General features: G+C 33.5%; 1 protein-coding gene across 1 annotated transcript in view; it reads right to left on the reverse strand.

Annotated features, from left to right (window-relative positions):
* The window catches only part of TANK (TRAF family member associated NFKB activator), a 93,672-nt gene extending 83,321 nt beyond the window's left edge, over positions 1–10,351 (reverse strand). Inside the window, exon 1 of the mRNA XM_032409556.1 lies at positions 10,217–10,351. The gene's annotated coding sequence lies outside the window, so the exon portion shown is untranslated. The remainder of the gene's footprint in view (positions 1–10,216) is intronic.
* Positions 10,352–10,661: the final 310 nt, after the last annotated feature.

Below are 10,661 nucleotides of genomic sequence, written 5' to 3' on the forward strand. Positions count from 1 at the left end.
ACAGGAAGAAAAGAATTAATTACTTGCAAAGAAAGAAAAATAGACTATCTTCAACATTAAACTTCAGAAGCTGATTAGAATAACATCTACAGATGCATGGGAGAGTTTTAACTTACAAAGTCTATAACCACCCAAGTTATCATTCACATGGGAAATGAAAACAAAGATATTCTTTGTTACCTGAAGTTTCAGAACTATACCACTCATTTCCTGAAATAGTTGAAGATACACTTCAGTTAGTCAAGAAGGGAATCAATTTTTTTTAAAAAGGAAAGGTAAAATTCTGAGATAAAAGAAATATTTGTAAATATTGGAAATAACTATTGGATTAAGTGAAAATTTGTAGCAAATATAATAAGGCTATTAAAAGTAATTTTGAAGATATAAGGTACATGTATAAATAAATAATTTAATAATAATGTATTCTAAAATTCCTGTTTATAGCAACAAAAACTCAAGTGGGTGGAAGAGAGGTGGCAGAAGTGAAAAGTTCTAATTTACTATTTTTCTTATCTTCTACTTGTAGAAATAAGGAAATGATAGATAGGATGTCATTCTAACTATGATAATTAGACATATATTATTTTAGGTTTTTTTTTTTAATGTGAAGGTAAGTAACTACAAGTAGAATTCAAAATTGTATGTTTATTTTCACATTAATAGAGGAAGAAAGAAAAGAAAACATTGCCCCATATAACAAAAATATAAAACTCTTACTTCCTGACATTTAATCAGTCACTCAATAAGGTAACTCACATGAGTACTCCTCTGCAACATTTCTTGCATGCATATACTTTCTGTCCTCATTGTTACACACTGTCTTCATTGCCATTTTCTGTCCCTATTGCCACCCCTTGTTCAAGCCACCATCAATTCTTATGTACCATACCAGCCTCCTAATGGTTCTCCTCATTTTCTCTCTTGTCAAATTCCAAATGTTATACTCAATGAATTCCAGTAAGATAAACTCAAAGAGATCTATACCGAAGCACATTATAATCAAACTGTTGAGAGCCACAGATGAAAGAATCTTGAAAGTAGTAAGAGCAAGGTGACTCATTATGTACAAGGGATCCTCAGTGAGATTAACAGCCAATTTCACTTTGAAATCATTGAGTCTAGGAGGCAGTGGGATGACATATTTAAAGTGCTAAAAAAAAATAGATGTCAACCAAGAATTCTCTATCTGGCAAAATTATTCTTCAAAAATGAAGGAAAAATTAAGATGCTCTGAGATAATCAAAACCTGAGGGAGTTCAGTGTTAGTAGACTTATTTACCCTATGAGAAATGATAAAGGGAGTCCCTTAGGCTTAGATAAAAGTCTACTAGACAATAATTGAAAGGATTACAAAGAAAAAAATTTGGCAATGACAATTACATTGATGAACATGAAAGCAAGCATAATTATATTTTTGGTTTATAGGAACTAAGCTGTATAGGAATAAAGTTTTTGCATATTATTGAAGCTAAGTTGGTATTAATTCAAATTGGATAGCTATAAATTTAAATTGCTAATTGTAATCACCACAGTAAGCACTAAAACAATATCTAAAAAAAAAATATATATAAAATAAAATGAGAAGGGAATAAAATGGTACAAAGCAAAGGATCAATTAAACACAGAAGAAGGCACTAATGTGAGAAGTGAGGAACAGAAAAATGGTATAAAGCATACAGAAATCAAATAGCAAAATGGCAGATGTAAGTCCTTCCTTATCAGTAATTTCTTTAAATATAAATGAATTAACCTCACTAATCAAAAGGCAAAATTTAGCAGAATGGTTAATATAACATGATCAAACTATATGCTTACTACAAGAGACTTACATTAGATCCAAAGACACAACTAAGTTGAAACTAAAATGATGGAAAAAAGATTTTCCATGCAGACAGTAACCAAAAGAAACATGGGGTAGTTATATTAACACAAAATACCTTTCAAGTCAAAAACTGTTACAAGGGACAAAGAAGGACATTATATATTGAAAAGGGTCACTAATCAAAAAGATACAGCAATTATACACATTTACACATCAAACAATAGATCCCCTAAATATATGAAGCAAATATTGATAGAATTGAAGGGAGAAATAGACAGTACTACAACAACAGTTGGAGAATTTACTACACCACTTTTAATAATGGGTAGAAAAATAGAAGATCAAGAAAGAGAGAGGACTTGAATAATAGTGTAAATCAACTAGACCTAACAGGCATATATAGACCATTCTACCCAACAACAACAGAATACACTTTCTTCTCAAGTAGATATGGAACCTTCTCCAGGATAAACAAATGGTAGGCCACAAAAAAAGTCCGAATATATTTAAAAAGAATGAAGTCATACAAAGTGTCTTTTCCAACCAAAATGAATGAAGCTAGACAGCAATAACAGAAGGAAAACTGGAAAATTCAAATATGTGCAAATTAAGCAACACATTTTTAAACTACTGATCAAAAGAGGAAATCACAAGGGAAATTAGATTTACTTAGAGATTAATGAAAACAAAATTGTACCATACCAAGCCTTACAGGATGAGTGAAAACAGTGCTCAGAGAGAAATTAATAGTAGTTAACATCTACATTAGAAAAGAAGAAAGCTCTGAAATCAATAACCTAACTTTACACTTCAAGGAACTAGAAAAAGGAGACCAAGCTAAACCCAAAGCTAGCAGAAGGAAGGAAAGAATAAAGATTAGAGCAGAGATAAATGAAATAGAAAAAAAAAAAGCAATAGAATCAATGAAGTCTAAGTTGGTTCTTTGAGAAGATCTGCAAAATTGACAAAATTTTTCTATACTTATAAGAAAAAAAGGAAGAGAATAATAAATAACTAAAACCAGAAATGAAAGTGGGGACATTGCCACCAACCAAATAGAAATAACATGGATTCTAAGAGACTACTATGAATTATAGGCCAACAAATAAGATAATGTAGTTGAGATGTAGAAATTCCTAGAAACACACAATGAAAACTCAAACAGAAGAAACAGAAAATCTGAACAGACCTATAACAAATAAAGAGATTGAATCAGTAATCAGAAACCTCCCAACAAAGAAAAGTCCAGAACCAGATGGTTTCACTGGAGAATTCTATCAGACACTTAAAAAAGAATTAGCACCGGGCGCCTGGGTGGCTCAGTCGTTAAGCGTCTGCCTTCGGCTCAGGTCATGATCCCAGGGTCCTGGGATCGAGTCCCACATCGGGCTCCCTGCTCGGCGGGAAGCCTGCTTCTCCTTCTCCCACTCCCCCTGCTTGTGTTCCTGCTCTCACTGTGTCTCTCTCTGTCAAATAAATAAATAAAATCTTTAAAAAAAAAAAAGAATTATCACCAACTCTCCTCAAACTCAAAAAAAATAGAGGTGGAGGGAATAGTTCCTAACTCATTTTATGAAGCCAGCATTACCATGATATCAAAGCCAGACAAAAACACCAGAGAAAAAGAAAATTAAAAACCAATATTCTGGGGCACCTGGTGGCTCAGTCATTAAGTGTCTGCCTTTGGCTCAGGTCATGGTCCCAGGGTCCTGGGATCGAGCCCTGCATCGGGCTCCCTGCTCGGTGAGCCTGCTTCTCCCTCTCCCTCTGCCTGTTGCTCCCCCTGCTTGCGCTCTCCCTCTCTGTCAAATAAATAAATAAATAAATCTTTAAAAAAAAAAAAAACAAAAAAAACCCCCAATATTCTTTATGAATAAAGATTTAAAATTCCACAAAATGCTAACAAACAGAATCCAACAGCATATTAAATAGATTATGCATCATGACCAAGTGTGATTTATCCCTGGACTGCAAGGGTGGTTAAAGAAAGAAAAATTATTCAGTGTAATATACCACATTATGGAATAAAGAAAAAACACCCCACATGATGATCTCCATTGATGCAAAAAAGGCATTTCACAAAATCCAACACCCTTTCATGATTAAAAAAAAAAAAAAAAAAGACTTAGAAACCTGGAATAGAAGGGAACTTCCTCAACATGAAAAAGAGTATTTATGAAAAACCTCCAGCTAACAACTAACTCAATAGTGAAAGACTGAAACATTTCCCCCTAAGAACAGAACAGACAAGGATACATCCTTTCATCACTACTATGCAACATTGTCCTGAAAGTTTTAGCCAGAGTGATTAAACAAGCAAAAGAAATAAAAGGCATATAAATTAGAGAGAAGTAAAAATAAAGGGGCATGAGTGGCGCAGTTGATGGAGCATCAGACTCCTGGTTTCAGTTCAGGTCGTGATCTCGGGGTCGTGAGATCAAGCCCTCTGTGGGGCTCCACACTCAGCGCAGAGTCTGCTTGAATTCTCTCTCCCTCTCCCTCTGCCTCTTTCCCCTGTGCTCACTCTCTCTCAAATAAATAAATAAATAAGTCTTAAGAAAAAAGAAAACGAAAGAAAAAAGAAAAAATATTTCTTTATTTTTTTTTTAAGATTTTATTTTTAAGTAATCTCTACACCCAACATGGGTCCCAAACTCACAACCCCAAGTTGCATGCTCTACCAATTGAGCCAGTCAGGCATACCAGGAGTAAAAATATTTCTATTTGCATATGACATTATCTTATATATAGAAAATCCCAAAGAATCTACAAGAAAGCTAGTAGAGCTAATAAATGAGTTTAGCAAAATTGCAGGACACAAGAGCAATGCTCAAAAATCAGTTGTGTTTCTATACATCATTAATGAAAAATCCAAAAAAGAAATTAAGAAAATAATTCCATTTATAATAGCATCCCCCAAATAAGATATCTAGGAATAAATATGACCAAAGAGGTAAAACACTTGTACATTGAAAACTACAAAACATGTAGACGAATGAAGAATGAAGAAATATCTAAATAAATGGAAAGACGTTCTGTGTTCTTGGATTAAAAGAACTAATATTGTTAAGATGACAATGCTTCTCAAAGTGATCTACAGATTTAATGTAATCTAGGTCAAAATTCCAATGGCCTTTTTTTTTTTTTTTGTCAGAAATGTAAAAGTTGATCCTTAAATTCAGATGGAATTACAAGGGGCCCTGAGTAGCCAAGAGAATACTGAAAAATAAAAATAAAATTGGAGGACTCATGCTTTCCAATTTAACAACTTACTACAAAGCTCCAGTAACTAAAACAGTGTGGTATTAGCATATGGATAGTCATATGATTAATGGACTATAATTGAGAGTGAAGAATAAACCCATATGTATTTGGTGAATTGACATTTGACATGGGCACCAAGACTATTCAATGGAGAAAGAATAGTCTCTTTAACAAATGATGTTAGGACAACTCACAGCCATAATCAAAAGAAGGAGGTGGACCCTTTTCCTCACACTATATATAAAAATTAACTCAAAATGGATCTAAATGTAACAGCTAAAACTATGAAACTTTTAGATCAAAACATACAGGTAAATCATTATGACCTTAAAGTTGGCAATAGATTCTTAGATATGATACCAAAATCATCAACAAGAAAATAAAAAATAAATTTGACTTCATAAAAATTAACAAAAAATGGGCATTGAAAGATATTATCAAAGACATGATCAAAAGACAATTTACAGAACGGGAGAGAATATTTGCAAATCATACATTTGATAAGACTCTAAGAATCCAGAATATATAAGGAACTCTTAAAGCTCAACAGCAAAATGACAAACAACCCAATTTTAAAATGGCTAAAGGACTTACAGACAGTTCTCCAAGGAGACTATACACGTAGCCAACACGCACATGAAAAGATGCTCAACGTCATTAGTCATTAGGGAAATGTAAATCAAAACCACAATGAGGTACCACTTCACATACACTGATAGCAATAATAATAATAACAACAATAATGGAAAATAACAAGAGTTGGCAAGAATGTGGAGAAATTAGAGCTCTCATACATTTCTGGTGGGCATGTAAAATGGTTTGACAACTTTGGAAAACTATTTGGTTCTTCCTTAAAAAGTCAAACAGAATTACCATATGACCCACTATTCCACCGCTTGGCATATTCCCAAGAAGAATTGAAAACAGGTATTCAAACAAATACATATAAACACATGGTCATAGCAAAACTATTTACAATAGCCATAAAGTGAAAATAGCCCAACTACTCTACTCAACAATAGATGAATAGATAAACAAATTGTGGTATATACATACAATAGAATATTGCTTGGCCATAAAAGGAATAAAGTATGGATATATCCTACAACGTGGATGAATCTTGAAAACATTATGTTAAGTAAAAGAAGCCAGTCAGAAAAAGTCACATATTATATGATTTAACTTATATGAAATAGCCAGAACAGGTACATCCATAAAGACAAAGGACAGATTGGCGGTTGCCAGGGGTTGAGGGGAGCAAGAAAGGCAGAGCACCTGCTTAATGGGCCCAGGGTTTCTTTTTGGGGTGATAAAAGTGTTTTGACACTGGATAGAGGCGGTGGTTGCACGACACTGTGAATGCAATAAATGCGACTGAATTGTTCATTTTATCATGTTCAATTTTATGTTACATGAATTTTACCTCAATTTTTTAAAAAGGGAAAGAAATAAGAAAATTTGAATAAACTATGCCTGAGTTAATAAAAACGTATCAATACTGGTTCCTTAATTGTAACACATGTACCATTTTAATGTAAGATGTTAGAAGTAAGGGAAATTATGTGATGAGGTGAGGCAGGGTGGTAATATGGAAACTCTGTTGTGTTTGCTCAGTTTTTCTCTAAATCTAAAACTGTTGTAAACAAAGGCTATTAACTGAAAAAGACTTGCTTGTTCTAAATAACTCTTGGATCAAAGAGGAAATAAAGCTACAATTAAAACCATAAAATAATGATGATGTGAAAGTAACCTATAAAAAGTTGTAAGATGTAGTTAAAATGGTGCTCAGGAAATTCTTAGCCTTAATACTTTCATTAAAAAACAGGAAAGAATAAAAATAAATGAAATAAGCATTTAACTCAAAAATTGAAAAAAGAAAAAGTAAAATACTGTAGTCTAATAAGAGACATTAAGAAAATACTAATAAAGATGGGGCGCCTGGGTGGCTCAGTTGGTTCAGCTTCCAACTCTTAATTTTGGCTCAGGTCATGATCTCAGGGTCCAGAGATCAAGCCCCACATCAGGCTCCCTGCTCAATGGGGAGTCTGCTTGAGAATCTCGCTCTCCCTCTCCCTCCGCCCCTCCCCATTAAATAAATAAATAAATCTCAAAAAAGAGAAAATACTGATAGAGATAAAAGCAAAAACTATTTTAAAAAAGAGCAAATCATAAAATGTTAAATCCAAGAGACAAATTCTTTGACATGTCCAATCAGGAAAAAAAAGAAGAGAGAAAACATTAATGAACAAAATTAGTAGTGAAAAAGATTATCTACATAGTTACGGAGATGATGCAAAAATACAAGAGAATGCTGTGTATGCTAATACCTTTGAAAAATGTGATGAAAAGGATCATTTATAAACCATCTAAACTGTGTGGAAAAAATAACATTCAACCCAGCTAGATCAATAACAGTAGAAAATATTGGAAAGCTTTTAAAGAATTACTTCCAAAAGTGGGTGCCAAGGACAAACAGTGTGAAGATTTGCTCTTTAAACTTTTCAAGGAGCAGATAACTCTCATTAAACTTTTTTAGAACATGGAAAACTTTGGTGTTTTTATCAAAAAATAAAAATACAAATTAATTTCACTTGTGAAAATGAAAGCAAAAGTTCCCAACAAATTACAGATTTCTTTTAGCATATGTTTTCTTAACATAAATTGGTGTAAGATCAATTAATCTGGACACACATTTTGCATATCGCTGTTGGTTATAACACAGTTGTGGCTTGCAACTAGCACAGTCATCATTGGGAGAAATCTTTTTTGCACAAAGCGTAGGAACAGCTGCTTTGTTTGAGTATCTGGTTGCTCTGCCTGGATAGGGTTCCTTGGCTATGCCACATTGTTTTCATTCTTTTCTGTTAATTTGAGTTGTGAACTGAATCGTGAAGCCAAAATAATAGAGAAGAGGCATCTATGCATGTGGATTAAAGAGAGAATGAGGAAATGTGTAGGCTTGGTTTGGTTCATTTTGATCAACTAATTTATTATTTTAACTAGAGCAATAACTAAATATACTTTATAATTATAAACCTACCTTTATTATGGAGGCATGATTTTTGATAACATAGAATTTTTAAATAAGGCAATTACTGCATTGTGTAACAGCAGAGCATTACCTCCCTTAAAGTAGAAAAACCTTACAGTTATCTCTAATAATACCAAAAAGACATTGAATATAGGTTAACATGAAGTCTTGATATACCTTTCGTAAAATAGAGTGAGAAGTAGATTTGGTAGTTATTTGGTTTTTATGATAAATGTATTTATCTCAAACCAACAGCCATCATCATTCTTAATGTTAACCACTAGGGAAATTCCCACTGAGATCAGAACAAGACAAGGTTAGCTGCTATCTCCTCTGTTATTAAACACTGTTCTAGAAGGTTTGGTAAGAAGAAAAAAAAAGAGGAGAAAAAATTATATTTTTCTTAACTAGGCATCCCATGTGAATTACCTAAAGCAATTTGGAACAAATAGAGGATCAATATAATAGCTGGATAAAAGATAAAAATATGAAATCAAGAACTTTTCTAAATGCTAGCAGTAATTAGTTAGAAAATACAGTGGAAAGAATGTCCTTATCCAAACAGCATCCCCAACCCTATACACAAAGAAGATAAAATATATTGGAATACATTTTATAATAAATACATTAATAAAATACATTAAATAAAATACATTTTATAATAAATGAAGAACCTATGGTGTTTTCCTAGGCTTTAATACATGGAGAGAAAAAAATATGTGCAGACAGGAAGGTTCTCTACTGTAAGGATGATCATAATTAATGTGTAAGTTCCATGAAATTCCAACTAGGACTTTTTGGGCAGAATTTAACAAATTGATTTTAAATTTTCCAGTGGCCATCTTTTTCATTGTCACAAGTGTTTAAGAGAAGTAACTGGATGTTGCTTTGGGGCCCTAACTAGCTGCTTGCAGGAACCTCAGTCAGGTTGGACGTAGTATACAGCATCATGTCCCCCGCTGCATGGAAGTAGACTAATATGTACACCTGTGCATGGGTGGAAGTGCATCCTGGAAGGGATGAGGAGAATGGGGTGGGAGAGTGAGCAGAAGGGAGAGCTTGAAATGACTTCTAAGCTTCTACGAGTGACTTGGCTGCTCTGTGACCTTGGCCAAGTCATCTTCCTCCCCCCCCCCCCATCGCTCTGCACTTTGGAAAAGACATCTCAAAATATGATTTCAATATTGTAAGAGGGCAGAGCAGTGGTAACAGAGAGTCATAAGAAAAAGAAGAAATATGAATTCAGGTTTTAGCTCTGCTCTGCCACTTACTAACTGGAAGGTCCTGTGACTGTTTTTCTCCAGCACACATTCAATAAACGGCAGCTATTGGTGTTGATAATGATTTTCACTGTTTAATCTTTCCAAATTATCAACTTTTCTTAGGATTATTCTTAAGAAAATACTACATAATCTTTAATATTCATTTTTGATTGTGAAAATAAAGGCCAGTTGATACCAATAAGACTGGATTACTACCATGGTGAAAGTTTAAATGTTCTAAGATAGGAAATGCAATGTTGTCTGTAAGGTTAATATTTTGCTCTAAAAAAATATTCATTTACGTGTGTTTCTTAGGAGATGAAAAAGTACTAACCTTGAGTTAATTTTTGAATGGACACCCTGGATCAGGCCAGAATTGATTTTTTAAAAATTTAGTTCCCCAAAAGTACAAATATATACAGTGTTAGTTTACTGTTCAACCTAGTAAGCTATATACAACTTAATTATGCCAAACACATATCTTTTAAGTCTTACATTATGTTATAAAAACCACTCATTGGAGAAGGCTTATATATTACAGATATAAACTTAAAAAAACCATTTCAAGTAGAGACATAAATTTGATCTTAAAAGTTGAGAAGAGTGTAAAAAGATCACAGTATTTAAAAATTATCTTGAGTCTTGGTTAGGGACCCCATCTTTTAAGGGCCAAGTGTCCAATTATGACAATGAATACAGAGACATTATCGAATCATGTCATAAATTACTCACTTTACAGAAGCAAGAGTAGAACAAATCTGCAACATTTCAGTCTATGACATGCAGGCTACTTTGCTAGGTTGAGAATTGGTAGGAAACAACTAAAATTTTGGTTACCTCTTCTCCGGGTTATCAGTCTTCCTTCACAGACTAGTGCTCTTGAAAGACGTGGTCAGTTAGAGAGTCTGGAAGCTTTTATCTGCAGGCTCTAGCAATGCTGCCCAAACTGACCTGAGCTCTCCCTTGTGTTGCTCTGGGAACTTCCACTGAGAAATCCCCTAAATTGAAGACTTCCTTATTTGTAGCTCTCAACAACCAATCATGGCAAGATATTGAAATGAAGCAAAGACTACCAGCAAATGTTCTGTAAACCACCCGTGACTATAGCTCTGACTTCCTTTTGAATCAAAGATACTTTTCTTGAATAGTTAGGGTATTTTAACAAAAGTCCAGAAATTGTAAACACAAAAATATTTTTGGATTAAGCACATTTTCATGTAGGAAAATGTTAAAGTCTGTTCAAAAAATGGCTTTTTTTTTAGCTTTTAGAAGGCACTTTTTT

Source organism: Phoca vitulina, unplaced genomic scaffold (genome assembly GCF_004348235.1).
Source record: "Phoca vitulina isolate PV1807 unplaced genomic scaffold, GSC_HSeal_1.0 scaffold1, whole genome shotgun sequence".
Taxonomy (NCBI): domain Eukaryota; kingdom Metazoa; phylum Chordata; class Mammalia; order Carnivora; family Phocidae; genus Phoca; species Phoca vitulina.